Source organism: Ceratotherium simum, chromosome 24, assembly GCF_057802395.1.
Source record: "Ceratotherium simum simum isolate JZ-2026a chromosome 24, ASM5780239v1, whole genome shotgun sequence".
NCBI classification, from domain to species: domain Eukaryota; kingdom Metazoa; phylum Chordata; class Mammalia; order Perissodactyla; family Rhinocerotidae; genus Ceratotherium; species Ceratotherium simum.
The window spans coordinates 15,936,236-15,956,471 of record NC_141923.1 but is presented as its reverse complement, the minus strand read 5'-3'; the positions used below and the strand labels follow the sequence as shown (position 1 = coordinate 15,956,471).

Sequence of the window (20,236 nt, the reverse complement as noted above, 5' to 3'; positions counted from 1 at the left end):
TCATCAGCGTGATCCACCAGCAGGACCCTCTCTGACTCCAGTTTTGATGAACTTTCAGTCTTCAGCTCTACTCTAGACCCTTCCTAAGTCCTCATCCTTCTCTACTCATAGCACCAGAACAGCCCCACCCTGGGAAGCTGTTCCCAGGGGTCAATTTCAAACTAGAATGTAGGAACCTCCCTTTGAGGAATGTGGCTTCAGGCAGGATTAACAGTCACTCTGTTTACCTGGTCCATAAAGCAAGAACATGACTCCTAATCCCAGCCCTGTTTCTTGATTGGATCAATTTGCTGTACCTCTAATTTAATTTGCACACAGATCCTGGGGATGTCTGGAACTAATCTGATAATCTTTAAATTATTATGTTTTCCACGTATGTCTCAGTTGCCAATACCATATAGGGAGACTTGAATGTGAAATAATAACTTTAATTGCCAGTGGCTTCTAATTTCTTACCATATTCTTCATTATTACAGTGCTGGGAATGCACAAGCGTTCAGCAGCCTAGGGGACACACCTTCATTGTCACCAGTTGGACAGTAGCTTTAGGGGCCACCTGGGCATTTCCTTCAGTTACACAGAGAACTGCAGGATATTTTATTTTTCTCTTTTATTCAGAGATATATCCCAAGCAACTAGCGCACAGTGGATGCTCAAAAAGTGGTTGTGGGTTGAATGAATAAACCAAAATATTAGGCATCTTTACATTAGAGTATAGTGGCATTTCTGAGCTTAAAAATCTGATGATGAATATCAATAACATGGCATTTACTCAACTAGATCAAGAGTGCGAGTGAAATGTATCAGTTTCTAAATGGTTTGGGGGGGAATTATAAATTAAAATTCTCGCTATTGGAAGAATTCTAGCTTACTACCCTTGCTGCCACAGAAATGACAAATAGACAACATAATTACAGACTGCTGGTAATTAACATACACTTAGCTATAGCAAACATGAAAATTTAAAATGAACAATTATATACTAAAAAAGAGACTGGGAATGATCAACTGGGGGAAAAGGCAGAAATCTATGAATGAGATGGTGTTAAACAGTCAGATGTAATTCACTCCACTTTCCTCCTCCTCAAGAGCTTTTCCAGCCAGGAGCAGTGAACGTTTCCTGTCAAGCCAGCGGAACCAGAGAGCTGAATTGCTATCTCCAAGCAGTCATTCTTCCTAGTTGTAAATAACCAGCCACTTTGTGGGAATCAATTAGGAGGCTCCCATTTCTTCTCTGGGAGTCTTATTTCAGTCCATCCATCTTCCTTTGTTAATTTCGTAAGTTGGGTTTAAGGGTCGCAGAGAGAAACATCTATTTTTTTATCCATCAGACTTCTTGGGAGGATGGGGAGGAGAGTTTTTACATCTTTCCCGCTTAGAATTCAAGTAGAATACTTTCAAGTCACTCTCTCTTTTCAAGGCCAGAAAACTGGATGAGAATTATGTACTATGTCTAGCAACAGAGGCACAGGCCTGTAAGAAAATGATAGAGTCACAAGACAAATGAAATAGACGTAGGTGCAAATAAGCTTTTATTGCAAAGATACAGATGGTCTGCAGACCAAATTGCATCCTCTGGAACAGGTTCATGTAGTCAAAGTCCAACATAACACCGCCGCCTCATGAATCAATTGTGTAGTCTTAGCCCATGACCCTACTGTGATTCATCTGATTTACGGCGATGTCAAGAACAGTGATGATCATAACAATGATACTAATACTAGAAGCTATCAATTACTGAAAACCTATCATGCACTAGGTACTTCACTATGTTCCTTCTATTGCTCATGACAACCTTGCAGCATCAGTATTATTGTTCCCATTTTAGAGATGAGGAAACTGAGGTTCAGAGAATGTCACATGGCTCATAAATTCTGCAGCAAACAGCATTTTATCCCAATCAATATCTACAGGACTAGTTGACCCTAAAGGCAATATTGTCGCACGATGGCATGTTTTCTCTTTTGTTCATCCAGTAAAAACTGGTCAAGTTCCACTCTGCGAAGTGCAGACATTCCCGTTTTCTAAGTATCAAAAGGCTAAGTCTGAGGCTTGTTAAGGAACTTGGCATGACTCCACCTCAACAACACTGGGGAGGAGTAGAGGGAACAGATAAACCAAGGTAGCCTCTGCAGCTGATGCCGGGCCTTTTCCTGGGTACCCAACCTCTCGGCACACATCCATCAGATCATTCTCCCCAAACTAAAATATTCCTAATCGCAGAACTGAGCAGCACTTGGGTCATTATCACTTTGGAAAATGAAGTATAGTAAGAAAGGCACAATTCAATAGGGGGGAAAAAAATGAGCAGAGGGCACAAGCAGGAAATATACAGAAAAAGAAATACAAATGGCCTTCAACCTCACTCAATGAAGGAAATAACAACAAAACATCACTTGGCAACAGTGTTTGCAGAATGTCCACCACTAGGGGTTGCATTAATCCAGTGGTGCACCCAGACAGTGAAATACTCTGAAGCCGGTAAAAAGGAGGACAGCTCTATATGCACCAATATAGAACAATCTCCATGATCAGAATGATGAATGTGGTACGTGTCCGTTTGCATAAACTGCACACACTTGTGTATAAAGGCATTGGCTATCAAATAACACATAAGAAACTGGTCATGGTGGTTACCTCTAGGGAGGGGGATTAGGGAGCTATATTTCTTTGATAAGAGGATGACTTACTTTTCATTATATATCTTTCTGTACAAGGTAAAAAGAGACAGAGAAAGGAACCTGAGTGGTATAGGGCAGGCAGTGACTTGCCTGGGATCTCACGGATGGTCAGTGGTAGGGCTGGACCTGGCTCCCAGGACCCCCGACCCCCAGCCCAGTGCTCTTTCCCCTGCAGCAGCATCTCTATGGACAGTTTGATTTTCTACGCCTCACTCAGTACTTGCCACCGACAATAATCACTCTTGGAGAAATTGTACTGACTTCCCTGGCCCCATGATTTTGTTAGTTAGCACTGACTCTGAGAAGCCTCAATTATCCAATTAGCGCCATCCTCCATTTCACCGACATTGGCTCGAGTGATGAGTAAGGGATGACAGTGGCCGGGCCAGACAGAACTCCATCCCTGTGACACTCTACCCAAAGTGAAACAATCATACTATTTCTCGAAGCCCTACAGCTCGAGGTCCAACCAAAACATTTAGATGGATTTTAGGTTTCAGTCTAGAAAGTTCAAGCCAAGGCTAAGTCCTCATTATGTGTACAAATATTACTCAGTATGTAGACTATTCCCAGGAAATTGTCCACTTCAGGCCAGTGTCTATCAGCTACTTTCCTATTAACTACCTACTGCTTTCTGTACCCACCCATGGAACTGCCACCCAGACCTACCACGGTGGCTGGAGCAGACAGATGTGGGTTCTGCATTTTGGAGTCAGCCAGAACAAGCGACCCAGCTTTCTGGCTGTATGACATCAGGTGATGCATTTACCTTCCAATCTCAGTTTCCTCCTCTGTAAAGTAGAGACATCAGTATCTAAGGAAAGAACCAGAAAGTATGCTGGTTCTGTGGATACAGTAACTGGAGAGATTCCTACTACTGATTCCTTTCATCCAGCTGAGCAATAGGCAGTTGACTGGAAATCGTTTTTTGGGATTCCCTTCAGAATCCCACTTTCCTGCCCTCAGAGTGGATGCTCTGGGAAATGGCATTTGGATTCCTGGAGAAGAGTGGGCATCATCATTGAAAGCTGGAGGAGGAGGTGGAGTCACTGTCCTTCTCATACGAAAACACAAATAGGACTCTATTGGGGGGGTCAGGCCCATTCAAAATGAAGCCCCTTCCATCCTCCACAGGGGGAGCCTCTGTTTGCCATGTTTTCACTTCATGACCCTGCTCTCCTGGGACCAGTTGACTGGACCAGGGTGGTCACATGACTTCAATTACTCCAATCAGGATTCCTTCTGGGAATTGGGAACTGAGGCTGAAAGATGGCCAGTCCACCTGGGCTACTCTCTTCCACAGAGGGTATGTGGCTTGAAAGCGACAGATGACACACAGAAAGAAGTAGAGAGAAGGCAGAAGTGCTGCCCACATTCCTGCTAGCCTTCTGGTTCCAAGTTCTGATGACTCCTGGCTACATGCCTGGCCTTGGGATCCCAACAGACCCTCAGTTCTGCCTCTAAGAGGTCTCTCCCCATCTCTACTTCTTTTTAAACTAGTTACTTTCTGTTACTTGCGACCACAAGAAATCTAAAATATTCCTAACCCCATGTTCGTAGATCCCAATCAGTATTTGAGAACGGCCTGCAGATGGTACTTTCCATTCTGAGACAAAGAATTATTATAAAAATGCTGAATTTATGGCATTACCTTTATTTTGCCTGATTGCATTACTCAAACAGAAAGAGCTATGAATAATAATAATAATAAAGATACTATTAAAGTAAAATATTTGACACTCACAAGATTAAAAGCTGAATACAGTAATCTTCTCATAATCATCACGGGATATGCAGCACTTAATCAACAATTACACTGGGAAAATGCCTGAGACTTGATGCTTAAGTACCAGGGAAAAACAAAGGAGAAAGTCAGAAAATCAACGCAAGGGAAGAAGGGAGTTTATCCAATCTACATACTGCATGTACTATTGCAAGAGTTCTACATTTTCCTATCAATGCTATGCATAAAAAATAATAAAAACAATCCAAGAATACACACCCCGAACCAAAACACTCTAGCAAAATAGCTATTTTAAAAAACCACTTAAAGTATTCACATAAAGGTGGCACAGTCCATTAATCAGGGTGCTTGATTTTTTTTTAAAAACAGCTCTATTGAGGTATAATTTACACTTTCTTTATATAAGAGGTTTTTCAACCAGTCTTGCCCCCTGATGGGAGAGAGAAGTGGAATGGCCCAAGCAGGAAGCCAGAAACTGCTGGGGCCACAGGTTGGGGTGAGGCCAACTCAGAAAGGAGACAAACCCCCCTTCCTAGGAGGCTGGGGGTTCACATTCCCGAAGAACCTGCCAGGTGTTGTTGGGAAGTATGTATGCATTTTCATACCTAGAACATTAAAATAAAAATTTTAAAAAGAGCAAAGCCCAGATGCCAGGTCAAAACATCTCATGACCAAGAGGAAGCATCTGAACAACCTCGGGAAATGAGTAGCCATTTACAACACCCACAATCTCTGTTGGCTGTCTCAGTCAGATTTCTACAACATGGGTTTTATTTTTAATGTTCTTTTTAAAGAGCTGATTCTTCATTCAGAATGCATACAATGCAAGCAGCACAAATACCCACACTGTATTATAAATAGCTTCTTTTAAGGAGGGTTGGAAGTATAGCAACATTTTTTAACCTGGATATAGTTTTGACAACCCACGTATGTTCTTTCATAACCTCTATGCATCAGCTTGTTGTGTTATTTTATAAGACTACATCCTAGATGGCTGTAACGATAGACAATGAAGCCATATTAGGACTTCATGAACACATAATAATGCTGCCCTTTTCTTTTCTGAGAGGGTTTGTTTTCCTTCTGCTATAGACAAATAGAGTAAATCTGACATCACGGAATACAATGGAAGCAGCAAATGATCAATGTCAACCACAATTACAGTGCTTCAAAAAATGACCTCAACAATCCTATTTTTGCCATTTTCCATGACCTATGGAGGTAAGGGAGCTCCACCAAGGGGCACCTGGCAACACAGAGGGAAGAATCTAAACATAGCTGAGTCTGTATCGCATCCGCCAATGGAACCACGTGAGCACTCTCCCCGGGCTGCATCAGTTCACATAAGGGCTCCCCTAAGCTCTATCTCGCAGGAGAATGAAAACAATAAAAAGCTATATTCGGCCCTGGCTACACAAGAAAATCTCTTTGCACTGATGCTAATAGAGATGCTCAGAGGAAAGAGTTATAACAACCAACCCACAAAACCCAACTCGTGGTCAACTAGTAGAGACGTGCAGTTAATCTTAACACTGGGTATCTAGATATTCTTTTTATACAGAATCAAGGCAAAATCACTATGAGAAGCCAAGCAAAATGAAATCAAGTTTCTGCAAAGGACAAAATATGTTTTTAGACATTAAAAAAATTTTAGATTGCTAATAGCCTTTCCTGACCTTAAATTTGACCTTATAATATAAATGCAACCCGAGGCAAGTTCCCAAAATATTCCAGCAGTCTTCAAATATTTTCCCTTGCCTACCCATACCTACAAATGTCATCTACAAGTCCTTCCATTGTGTCTTCAGTAAGCAAAGAGATGCAGGAATCTGCCTATGGCCATGTTCATAGTTCACTTACCAACTGTCACGAAAACCCTACAAAGTGTGAAGGGTATGAAAAGGCAAAGCTATTAGATTTCTTTTAGGTCTGTTGTCTGATTTCCCATAGGCTCTGGGCATGTGCTAATACATAAGCTGACATATATATACAAAAAGAAATTTGCCCTTCAGGATAAGATGTGTATAAGAATTTCACTTCAAAGGAGACTCTAAAGAAAAATCACTTGCCTTGTCTTCTTCTAGCTACAAGAATGAAGATTCCCCAGACTTAACTTTCTACTTAAGATTATAGAGAAGGAAACACACAAAAAGTTAAGATCAGGGCATGTGAAAACCCAGTTACCCTTCATACACACACAAAAATGTGTCAAAACAGTTTCCGGAGAGCGCTTTCGGCGTAGACAATCAAATGTTAAGGCTAGAGGGGCCCTTCCAAGTCATCTCAGTCCAACTTCTTGACTTCATTTAGCACCTTGTATGTTCATTTCCTTCAGCTCAGATTAACTGAGCACCTACCACGTGCAGAGTACTGTCTTACATACTGGACACGCAGCAATGAATGGAAAAGGAAGTCTCTGATATTTAGGAGCTGATATTCTAGGGGTGTGATGAAAAGATGGAAAATAACAAAGACATACACTGTCAGGTGGATGGAGGTGCTATGGAATACACAGTAGGCGCTGCTGAATGACTTTTACAGATGAGCAGCCTGAAGCTTCAAGGCGAAAAGCTAGTTTGAAGGCAGCAGCAGAATCAGATAACCTAAGTTTGGGGCTTTTGATGTTTTTATGCAGCAAAAGAATACTAAAACACCAATAAAGACAAAGGAAAAATCAAGTATAATGAACACACATCATATTTCTGGAAGCACAGGTGGGCATTGCTCAGAGTTCTTTCCACTTCCATCTTGATGACGCTGCACTGATTTATTAACCAAGAACTGACAATCCTCACCCTGAAACTTGAAATGTAGAAAAAATGTTTCTGGGCATAAAACACCCCAGGGCGAGAAATGTTTTCTTTGTTTGAAAGCGAGCAACAACACTCACTGTAGGTTTCTCATCTCAAAATTTCCTGGCCTATTAGTGCTTCAAAAAAAGGCATTGGAAGGGAAAAAAGAAAGGTGGAAAGAAAGAGGAGTTTGGTTTCTCCAGTCTCCTCTTTAACTGGATATTTCTTGCTGCATACATTTTTTCCCCCCATTTGGAGCTTCTCAGGCTCAGGGTTATAAACCACTTGTAAAATAAAGTAAAAAAGAAGGCTGTTCCATCCACCATGGCCCTCATCTGGAAAAATGGTTCAGTGAGAAAGAAGAAATTTCTAGGTGAGTGAAAGGGGCATAACAGAATGCTTCAAAATTCACATTTCTCCTCCTTCTCCACAAGAGTGGAGGTTTGTATGTGTGAGCTGAAGTGGCCTGGTTAACCAAACAAACTCCTGAGGACACCAACAGAAAAGGCAACTCCAGGAGACACACTGTAAGCAGCGGGGAGACCAGAACCCCCCCTTGCCCTACCTCCCACCCTGCTGGCCGGAAGCCCACAATGTGCTCTCTCTTGAGTGCTCAGAATCAGAGCTCAAATTCCAGCAGGTCAATGACTTACAAACTTGATTTAATAAATGATCATTTGAGTGGGTGGGTGAGGAGGTGATGGCTAAAGGGTATGGGGTTTTTTCAAGGTGATGAGTATATTCTGAAATTGATTGTGGTGATGGTTTCACAACTCTGTCACTATATTAAAAACCACTGAATTGTATGCTTTGTAGGGATGAATTGTAATGTATGTGAATTATATCTCAATAAAACTGTTACTCAAAAAAGGTCACCGTTTTCATCAACCCCAAATGTCAATGGTCTTTCTCATTACATCATCCTCACAGTAACAGGCTAAAGCTGAGAACTGCTGTTTACATTTTAATTGTTTTAATCTTTAAGTTAAAAGATATACTTTCCCAAGGCATGATTTCCTCCAGGCCTGGATGTCTGCACTACAGCAGGTCAGAGGCCCATGAGGAACACACCCTAGGGCTGAGGTCCTTTACCCTGAAACAACGGGTTTCATATATTCACACGCACAGCACTCTGACAGCCCCAGTGAAGGGCAATTACAGAGAGAGTGGGCAGAGAACCTTGTCTTAGTTCCCCATCTCCTTTCTCATGTTGTTTTGGGAATGGAGTCGTAGAGATGAAGAAAAGAGAAGGCATGACATGGTTGGAAAAGCTCAAATCTTGATTACTGAGAAAATCAAATTAAATGAATAATAACTCCTCTCTCGTTCATCCCTCCAATTTCGGGGGGTAGAGGAGGGGAACAGACTTTGTTTATTTCCTTCCTTCCTTCTACTCATCAAATATTCACTATCCAATAGGCTGTCTATTCATCTGTCTGTCCATTCGTCTGTCCATCCATCCATCCATCCATCCATCCATCCTCTATCAAGAGTTTCCTGTGTATCACTGTGCAAAAACAGTGATACAAATGAAATAATTTTTATGAACTGCAAAGTACTATACAGAACTTAAGTATGACTACTGTAATAAAATCTGAAGGGTATCCTTTTTCACCTCTTTGCCCCATTCCTACCTGAAAACCAGTCAATGCCTGGGGACTAAGAAAATTTTGATGAGTAAAATGCAAAAACTGGGTTGCTAGTGGAGCTTTCAGGAACCCAGGAGAGCTAAGAGAGGCCAGGGAAGAATTACTAGAAGATGTCAAATTAGATCTTTCTTCTAGGCTCAATAAAACAGACAATTCAATAAGCTTATACTATAGGCTTGAATTATGTTAAGGAGAGAGAAAATGATGTACAGTTCAAGGTCTCTACTCTCCAAGAGTTTACGGTGAACAACCACATCTACCACCTCTACCACCAGCACCCTGGTCAAACTGCCCTCATCCTCATCTTGATTGTGACAATAGCCTCGTAACTGGATTCCACTCATACACCCCCTGCCACCCCACCCACCAACTCTGTTCTCCACTCTCCAGGGTGATCTTTATAAAAAGCATGTCAGGGGGCCGGCCCAGTGGCATAATGGTTACGTTAGAATGCTCCGCTTCGACCTGGGGTTCATGGGTTCAGATCCTGGGCGCGGACTTACACACCACTCATCAAGCCATGCTGTGGCAGCATCCCACATACAAAATAGAGGAAGACTGGCACAGATGTTAGCTCAGCAACAATCTTCCTCAAGCAAAGAGAGGAAGATTGGCAACAGATGTTAGCTCAAGACCAATCTTCCTCACCAAAAAAACACAAAGGGAACCAGACTAAGTCTTGCCCCTCCTCAAACGTTCCAATGGCTTTTCATCACAATTAGAATAAAGCCCAGTCTCTACTTCATGATGTGTAATGATCTGGCCTCTGCTCACCACTCCTAATTCCTTCCTACCACCTTTTGTCTTGCTCATCCCTCTCCAGCCACAATGACTTTGCTGTTCCATCAAGCCATGTTTGCTCCTGCCACAGGGCCTTTGCACTTGCTCTCTGCCTAGAAAGCTCTTCCCCTAGATGGTAACATGACCGGTACCTTCTCATCATTTTGGTCTCTACATGAATTTTTCAGAAAGGCCTTTCCTGGTCACTTTACCTAAAATAACACCCCATGACGACCACCTTACCTTGCTGTACTCTTCTTTATGGCGCTTATTGCCACCTGAAATCACATTGCATATTGTTTCTCTACTTGTTTGCTTTCTGTCTTCCCACTACAATATAAATGCCACAGGGCAGAGACATTATTAGTTATTCATTGCTGCTTCTAACTTCTTCACTGCTGCTTCCTCAGAGCCTAATACAGTGACTAATATATAATAAGCATTTTATAAACATGCAAACAGATGATTTTGATTTTAGTTCTACCCTCCACACTTTTAGTATTTTAGTATTATTTTGCTTCCCATCAACAGAAGCAAAAGATCTAATAAATGTCCAGCAGAACAATTTTATAACTTCATTATTACTATTTTTTCCCTCCCCGTTTTCTCCCTCCCCCAATAGCTGGTTTTAGTCAAAGACAGCTTTGAGCTGATATGGGGCCCAAGACCTTGAAAATATAGCAACCATTGTATTTACAGATAAGATGCCCAGGGGGGAAAGTCAGACTTGAAATGCTAAGCATGTGTGTGTATAGTGTGCTATATGAGGCTTGTGGAAAACTGCCTGTTTCACCTGTTGGGGAAGAGATTGAGGTATGAAATCTACTCTACCCATAAGAATAAAATTAAAACTTCCTTAAAATGATTTCCTAGAAATCATTTTGATTTGAAATAAAATGAAAAGGCAAAAACTTCAATTAAGTAAATCTCAAGAGCAAATAATCCAAGAAACGGGGGAATTTTTTTAAAAGGCATTCTAATGGTTTAAACAGCTTATTCAAGTGGTCTTACTTTAAAATGCCAGGAATTCAACCCTTGATTTAAGAGCTCTGGAATTCAAGTGCCTCAAATTGGGAATATAATACACAAGTAAATGGTCGTAATTTCTTCTCTGTGCATCCTGGCATTACATCCTCCAGATATACAGCTCTGTGCACAGTTACCTTCCCTGAGTGCCTTCCACCTATCTCACGGGAAAGCGGAAGCCAATACAAACACCACTGTACTTGAATCATTCCTCAGTTGAAATTAGAAAGCTCTCGCCTTAAAATTATAAACAAGGGATAAAATAAATATTTCAGAGGCTCATTCAAATGAGCCTCTCGAGAGGGTGGACTCAACAGATAGGCTGTGCTCTCAAAAGCTTGCCAACAGTGGAGGGGAACGTATCTAGAAATTCGTGTGGACCCACATGGTATATTTACAGAACACTTGTAGCAGTCAAGGCCACTGTTGCTGTTTTCCTTGTCTCTTTTCCATCCGCCTTTCCAAAGCCCTTTTTCCCCATACATCTGACAGCGTCTTCACTTGCTCAGAATCACAGACACAGAGCTCCTCAGCTGAGTAACTTAGAACAGCAGCTGTCAGGTAAGGAGAATTTATTTACAAGCGTCGCAGCCTTTGAAACGCTGGGAGGGCAACTCAACAATGCAGACACTGTGATACTACTAAATATGCTTCAGTGTGGATCTATCCAAATAGATGTTGCATTCTAGGAATGAAACAATAATTTCGCAAGGTTTCATGTAGACACAGTCATTCTGCAAGTGGGATAGTTACCACACTATTCATTTGGAAAGCATTCAGCAAGCGCCTACTATCTGCCCGGGACTGTGGCTGTAGAGAAAGGTCCCCAGTCCCCGCTCATAAGATGCTCAGGAGAAACAGACACAACCCAAGATGTGGTACAACAAGGATGGTACAATGCCATAAAAGACACAACGGCATTCGGGACTACAATAGGAACTTGGATACAATCCTGTGGCCGCAGAGGAGGGACAGACTAATTCAGATGTCAGCAAACTACAGTCCATGAGCGAAATTTGTCTGTTTTTGCAGGGATGGCCTACGAGCCAACAATGGTTTGCATATTTTTTAATTATTGAAAATAAATCTTTTTAATGTTTTGTGACACATGAATATTACATGAAATTCAAATTTCAGTGCCCCCAAATAAAACTTTATTGGACAGTCACATCCAGAGTTGAGAAGTTGTAACTGAACTGTATGACCTGCAAAACCTACGATATTTATTACTATCTTCTCTTTACAGAAAAAGTGAACCGACCCCTGGACTAATGCAATTGAGTAGCACTGACATTTTTTGGGTTTGTTTTTTAAAGAAAGATATAAATATATAGGCAAACCTCTAACTCCAGTTTATCGTGTGATAGCTAGTGATGGAACAATTTTGAGAGAATTCACAAAAACATCGTCATTTATAACGGAAAGCAGCTTTGATGTCTCCTAGACCAGCTCTCACATTTTACAGATGAGGAACTGGACCCTGAGAAATCAAGTTACTCTGCTAGGGCCAAGGGGGATGGCACAGACAAGAAGAAAAGCTCTCTGCTGTCCTCAAACTCTTATGTTTCATCCCACCGACTGGAAAACACGATCTTAACTATCTGCGGAAAAAAAAGATTAGAATTTGAAAGTGCTAGTTTAGATTTTTTTCCCAACAAAACATCCCTACTCGTGAAATGCTTTTGCCTTGGAGCTCACCGTTTCCTCCTTATCCGGCCTCTGATCCTCTTCCCACTACACCCTACACTTCCCAGATGCCTCCACAGTCCTGTTGCACCAGACGAAGCCAGGGTCCTGGAATACGTCCTAGGCTATCTGACCTCACTCACAAAAACTCAACTCCTACATAGTTTACAAATAATGAGCTCTAATGTGGGAGATGGGTGCACTTCAGTTAGTTTACTAGGATAGAGGGTGGGGCCTCCAAATATGGAGAGCACTCAGAGGGAGCCAAGTCCTTAGATGTCCTGTTGTCCTTCTACATAAAGATCCCTCTCAACTGCCAACTGCTTTATGAAATTTTTCTTCATTTTTAAGTTATTTTCTTTGTCCTCTAGTAGAACATGCTGCTTTTTAGATCCATAAACTCATTTCTCTCCACAAATACTATAACATACTTACAGAATACCAATGATGTGCTATGAGAAATACCAAGTAGTCTTAATACATGGCCCTTGACCTTGAAGAATTTACAAACAATGGGACAAAAATCCTATAACAAATCCAAAGTCAAATGATTCAAAAGCATAAAGTAGCTTTGCAATAGACTAGTTAAAAATTCAGACAGTAAGGTTTGGGTGAAATTCACAGGGACAGTCCTTTGGAAGAATTGCATCTTGCATGACAACTGTTTATTGAGTGACTACTAGGTGCCATTTATACACTCAGCCATTTAAATGATTATCTTTAATCCTCATAGCTGCACAGTTATCAATTCTCATACCCATTTGGCAGATGAGGAAACAGAGGTTAAGCAACTTGACAAAAGTTACTCGGCTAATCACCTGGGGAACTACAAGCCAAACCCAGGCGACAGAGCCTGCGATTACTTTTACTACGTGAGCTTTGCAATGTGGGCCATATGCCAACCCCTGAGGTGTGTGAAGATATTCAGGAAGCCCAGATGAAAAGGATACATTTTATCTGAGCCTCAGCTTTACACGAAAATTTGGGGATAGGAAAAAGTAAGCAAAAACATTGTACATTAATAGACACACAGATACAGTTTGAAATAGAATATAAAACTTGCAGAGGTTTTCCATTAAGGGTATGGAAAACACTGCAGTGAAGGTGCTGCCCCAAAGCGTGGGTAGGTTTAGGGCTGTGGGAACCACCTGATTTACCTGGAGAGGGCAGTCACTTTATAGAGAGACAGGCGACAAGGTCAGACAGAGCTTGGAAGAGGGTTGTCAAGGGCACTGAGGATCTGGTGTTTTGTCTCCGTGTTGATCTTGGTGGATCGAGCCAAGAAGAGGAATGTGCTGCATTGCGTCGGTCAGCCTGCGGCCACCACAGTTCAGCTATAAATGGTTCCCCTGCTGCCCCAGGTTGTCAGGGCTCATCAAGGCATAATGTGAGATGACCAGGGCCTGGGGGGCCAAAAATGGAGGGTGCGTGCATTTGGAGGCGTCCTCTTGCCTTTTCACAGAAGGGTTCATGGGCATTGTGGAAAAGGGCCTCTGGCAGGAACTTGGCATTCACTGTAGGGCATGAAGGTTCCGGAAGAGTGAATCCAACGAGCTTCCCAGGGAGAGCTGCCCAGGGCTGAAGCATCTTTGCACTGCTTCGAGGTAGAGATTAGGCTCAAGTTCTCATCACTCGATTAGACTTGGTCCCTCCTGTTTGCCCTGAAATGCTGCCCACGTGGGAGATCAAATGACTCTCTGCCATGAAATAGACTGGGTTGCTGAAATCTCAATTGAGAGCACAGAAAAGATCAGATTCTATTTCATTCCCTGGGTCATTTCTTAAGGTAAAAGTTTGGCTAGCGGGAGCTAACGCCTTTGGGCTGGAGCACCAAGAAACACGTGCCAAATGAACAGAAGAGAACCACAAACTGACGCTGTTTCGAAAGAAGGGAAGGTATAGACATGTTTGTGTGCGTCCTTTTAATAAATCTTTTGCCTTCTCTTCACTCCTTCCAGTCTCCCTGTACCCCTCTCACTAGCCATCATTGTGTTTCGTGAGCTCCTGATTTCCTTCTTGATATCCCCCAGAATTTCCCGATTCCGACACCCTCATTCAGGACTCCAGCTGAGTCCCTGAGGAAATCCCTTATCCTCTCCAAGTCTCCATTTTGTCATCTGAACATGGTGCGTGTCTCGATGGCTACGCAAGAATCTATGGCAATGGCCTACACAAAGGACTAAGCACCAGTGCTAGCCCGTACCAGCACTCAATGATGGTTAATCTTCATCACTGATCAAGAGCATGGGACCTGGGAGCCAGCCTGCTTGGGCGGAAATCCCAGCTATGTCACTTAGGAACTGCATGCCATTGGGCAGTTACTTCCAATTATGAAACTTGTGCTCCCTTCACAGGTTTTCATGGGGATCAATGAGTTACAGCAAGCAGAGCGCTTAGAACAGGGTCTGCACACAGTGAGCAGTTCTATGTGTCTTTGCCATTATCACATCGTCTTCGCCATCACCACCATCCTATCCTACCTTCCGCAGGGCTGCTTTAATTGTGCAAACTTGGAATACCTCCCAACAGAAGCTGGAAGCTTGCTCTCTAACCAGGGGCTCGAAGTCAAACGCCCGAGCGAAGTGGGGGGTGTAGCAGTAATAATAGTGCACCTGGACAGCAGAGCGTGGCCACTCAGGTCCAGCCAGCTGCCCCGAGGCAAGGCAGGCCCAGTGCTGCCACATCTTCCAGTTGTCAAGAGAAGCCAGAAATCTAGATAATTATGTGGAATTTCCTGATTTTTAACCATTGGCAATGAATTCAAATTTTCAAAATCACTCTTTCTGATAAACAAAACCCATCTGTGTGCCAGACCTACCCCCGGGGCCATCAGTCTGTGCCCTCTGCTTGGTGGGGTGGTGTCATTTAGAAACTCCGCCTTCTGAATACTTGTCTCTTCCACGAGGCCTTCACAGGTGGCCCCAGAGGAGCTGCTTGTCCTTCTCACCTCTTCAGTCTCAGAGCCCTCAAGGCCACCTTCCCTGACCACACCCTCCCACTGCAGCCCAAGGCCAAGGTTCTGTTGATCCGCTCTCCCAACAATGCATTAGAGGCACTTAGTGGGGATCCGTAGGAGAGCTAAGTGCTTTAATGACACTCGGTATCGACTGAGAGCTTTTTTTATTCCTCCACTTGGATTTCCCGAACACGGGGCATCTGCGGCAGTGTGAATGTCTTAGAGGCTAAGTTCTCAGAGGCCAGAGGCTGCTCCGTGAAGTTTTTCCTGAGACACAGCGGGTGTGTGACTCGGCATCAGCGAATCCTTCTGGTGAAGGCATAGAGGGCTGAGGACGCAGTGCACTTACATGTCTTTTTGGAGAAATTCACACAGTCATGCGCAACACTGCCATCTCCACTAGCCACGAGCCCATGCTGCCCCTTTCTGCTCTCATTTCTACAAATGCAGTGTTTCAGGTGGTGCCCAAATCTCCAACTGTGTAAACTCAAGTGAAACACAAGGAAACCAGGCTCTCTGTATTTAAGTCAGGCACAGGCTGCCTACTGAGATGAGTTACTATTGGTCTGTATTCATTCAGTCAGTCAGTCAGTCATTCATTCACTCACTCATGCATTCACCAAGCATTGGTTCACTCGTCACACACAGTACTAGGCTCAGGGAATGGTGAGAAAAATTAAGTATAAAGGTCCTATGATGAAAGTCTCTTCCTGCAAACACAGAATGCCAGAGGCTTGATGGGACCTTAAGAAATGATCCCACCCAACACTCCCATCCAGTGAAGTCTGGAGGCCCAGAGAGTTGAACATCAACGGCCCACGTCTATTTGGCTATCAAGGAGCGGTGCAAAGATCAAGCCAGATGTCCTTGCTCCTGGTCCAAGGATCTTTCCAAAGCACCCTGCAGCATATTCTAAACAGGATTCTAACTAAACCATTAACGAGGCCCGGTGTCCAGGCTCAGATGTCAGCAAACTGTGACCTTCAAAGAAACATGATGTTCACCAATGTTCTCAAGAAAAAGGCCCTTGTGAGAATCCATCAGTGCACTCTGCATGGTAAGCCCTCCCACCACCCTTCTAGAACCATTCTTAAACTTTTTTTTTTAACTGGGCACTTACTATGAGCCAGTCCACTCATATTTCTTTCTTTCTGGTTTTTTTTTTTTGTGAGCAAGATCAGCTCTGAGCTAATATCCATGCCAATCCTCCTCTTTTTTGCTGAGCAAGACTGGCCCTGAGCTAACATCTATTGCCAATCCTCCTCCTTTTCTCCCCCTTTTTCCTCCCCAAAGCCCCAGTAGATAGTTGTATGTCATAGTTGCACCCCCTTCTAGTTGCTGTACATGGGACGTGGCCTCAGCATGGCCGGACAAGTGGTGCGTCGGTGCGCGCCCGGGATCCGAACCTGGGCCGCCAGTAGCGGAGCGCACGCACTTAACCGCTAAGCCACGGGGCCCGGCCCCAAGCTTCTTTTTTTTTTAAACATCCCAGTGCACCTAAGGGACAGCTCTCTGCCCACGGGTGATGGAGATTCAAAAGGAGTCTGGAAGGCAGAGCGGAGGAGGGTCTGAACACTCACCAAAGGGGCATATCTGATATGCCCTTAACAAAAGGACGAACTCTGGTGGCCAGCGAAGTAGAATCAGTGTGCTGGCAGAGCCCTGCCTTTCCCGCCACCCATCCCCACACTGCCCTGCCTCTTAAGGATGGCTGTGGTCATTTTCAAAACAGAGATCAAGGAGTCTCTCGTGGAACAACTGACACAAAAAAAGGGTCTCCACACAATGTGTTTCAATCTCCCTCCAAATCAAATCAGTCAGTCAGTAAGACTGTGTCTCCGGTGACCAAAGCCTGTTTTCGTGTGGCCCCACCCAGGGATGGGGGGAGTTAGACCTGAACAGACGGCTGACGACGGCTCAGCACCGAGGGAAGTAGGGGCAGAGATCACGGATGTCTTCGCGGACCTCGTGGTCCTGCCAGGTTCCAAAAGGCCGGGACGAACAGGCCGTGTGCGGATCTATTTTGGTCACACAGCTGCAAACACAGGATTTATGAAGATGTTTGGCGCTTGCCTCCGGAGAGACTTGTGCCTCAGGCTGCTGCTCCACCGGCCTGGAAGAAGCTGAATGCCCGCCTGTCTGCCCATCCCTCCTCACTCCGAATGAACAAGGTATTCCCTAAAGTTCGGATCCCTTATGACTCTCCCCAAGCTACACGTTTTCTTTCCCTAATTCGTGCAAGTTTAAGGAGGGACATTATCGCGTTTGGTATCCACTGGCCTCAATGCTCTCTACCATTCCACTGCAGGGCTGCCTCCTCTTGGTGGAATTTAGCTTTATTGATTTCTATTTCTGATTTGCTCGACACTGACTCATTCATTATTCAGGGAAAACCTGGCGATGAGACCACAGTTTGATATCCTGCCAACAAGAGCCTGAGCAGGTGGGACCTCTGCGACTCTTCTTTTCAAAAGATGAGAATCTATAAAAAGTGGTGTAGTTTAGACTTCTCAAGTTATTCATTTAAGACCCGGTTGTTCTGAAAAACAGACTGTTTTCTGCGTGAGTGGCAGGTTAGCACAGAAGGAAAAAACATGGAGCTAATGACTCTAAGGCCAAAGGTTTGATCCCTGTATAAACCAGTTATCTTTGAGCAGAGAAAAACTCCACTGTTTAGTTGGAAAACTAAACATCCATCCTGCAGGTATGTGGTGGGAGTCCTCAGGGGCTGGGGCAGGTGGAGGTGGCCCCCACCATCACCATCATCAACTCCTCTGCTGACTCATATGCACACAGGGACACACATCAATACATATCCGTTCTACTGCTAGCGGCTGAGTCCCACCATCTACCCACGCGGCCCATGGGTATTTGATGGTGACAGCCACATTTTCAAGGTACAAAGGACAAACCCATTTTGTTGTTTGTTTTCTTCTTGAAGGAAATTGTATTCAAATCATACGAAGAGAGGGTCAAATTAAAGAGTGGGAAGAAGTCCTTCCAGAAACTCAGGCTGAAACACACTATTGAAGAAAAGTAGGAAAATTATCCTCCAGAGAAATATTTTAAGAACAGAACTAATTACCACCTGTAAGTACCAATTTGTGCATAATCCTATCCTGGGGGAGGAGGCTAGATGAGAAAATCTCTCAAAATCCCCTCTGGGCTTCCCCACCAGGTTAAATTTTCACCATAAAAAGTCTGAAACACTTTGGCCGATCTCTGGTTGAGGTCCTGGTGGGAGATGCCACGTGGTCACAGATCTTCAGCCGATTTTGACTTCAGCTTTGCGCAAAGTGCGTAGTTATGGCGCCGGTGAGCGCCCTCTAAGGGGCAGCATTTCTTCAGCATACACGGATGAAAACACAATGAATGGTGTGTGTATTTTTACCAAACTTTGGGCATCTTATCCTAATGCCATAATAGAGACTTCGTATTTGTTTTTCTAACTTGTAAAAGTAAATCAGATATAAAGAATGAAATCAGAAATAACCATCGGTCTCTTGATGGAAAAATGGAACGTCTTTGAACACACACGTGCGAGCACGCACACGTGCCCACACATACACACACAGAGACTAGAGCCATGACAAGCGGGACTTAGAGTCACATTACAAAAGTGCTGGGGGCCCTGCCGGGGGAGGCAGTGAGATCTTGGCACAGTGGTGTTTCCACTGCCTTTCTGTGGGGTGACACCGGGGTCAAGGGGGAGGCTGAGCCAGGGGACTCTTGGCCCCCACGCTCCTTAGGTCAATCAGAACAGTGCTGATTTCACGTTTTACCTCATTTCAACTCCACGGAAAGTTTCAGTAAAAGAAAAAAGAAGAAGGAAGGAGAGGGAAGGAAGGAAAAGGAAACCTTGACAACCACAAATGGAGTGCCAAGTTCATGGATTCTCCTGGAGTGGGCAAATTTGGAGGAAATCCCAGTTCCTTCATTTCCCTCCTTAGCTGCCTGCCAGTGACAGGGACAACGATGACGGCTTCACCCCACAGGGCTATGGAGAGGGACCCATGAGGGCATGCAGGTAGGTGCCAGCTCAGTGCCCGGCACACGACAGGCAAGGTCAGTAAGTGGGAGCCCCTGTGATAAAGCCAGCGCCACTCCAGCCCTGTTTATGGAAAACATCTAAATCTTATTATATTTTTTAATTTAAAGAATTCATATTTGATATATCTGAATGATGATAAATAGAACTAAGAGTTAAAGTAATCCAATTTAAAGATATATTCAGTGGGCTTTACCTTCAAACCTCCCTATTCACATTACAGGTTCTGATCTGTATCGCTTCCTCTTCTAAATTATACTTTTAAAAGAGGGTTAAGACCATGCGAAGAGGGCTGCGCTGGGAATGCACCCAGTTCTCCTCCTCTTCCGGTGTCTGTTAGCTCGTTCATCCTCACCCTCGTTTCTCTCTAGGCTTACCTTCTCGGTGAGCTTCACCTCTCACATGCTTGTTACCCTCTGTTCACGAACAACTCACCAACTCAGTGTTTCTCTGGCCACTCACCTGGTTTAGTTACACATATCTCACTACCTAAAACAGAGGTTATCGAGTCTGTCTGTATATCAGAATCACCTGGAAGCTTTTAGAACTACAGATTCCGTGGCCCTACTCCAGACCTAGTCATTCAGCACAGGTATTGCTGAAGAACTGGCTTCTAGATATTCTGTTGTCATTGCCCTGCCTGACGAGACGTTATAGAAAACTGCCTATGAAACTAGGCATGATCTTAAGGATGTGTCTTGCTATATAACTAAGGATTTCTCTCTCTCTCTCTTTCTGAGGATCTAAAGGACAAATTAGTACCAGGGTCCACTGTGTTTCTTCTCAGTAACAAGTCAGTTTTAATGTTCTGAACATTTAAACCATACAAGTGATCATATTTCTCTTTGCCTTGGCTACTAGGAAGCTCAGAGCC

General features: G+C 43.7%; 1 protein-coding gene across 5 annotated transcripts in view; it reads right to left on the bottom strand.

Moving 5' to 3' along the window:
• The window catches only part of FOXN3 (forkhead box N3), a 395,408-nt gene that overhangs the window by 81,504 nt on the left and 293,668 nt on the right, over positions 1-20,236 (bottom strand). The window lies entirely within an intron of this gene.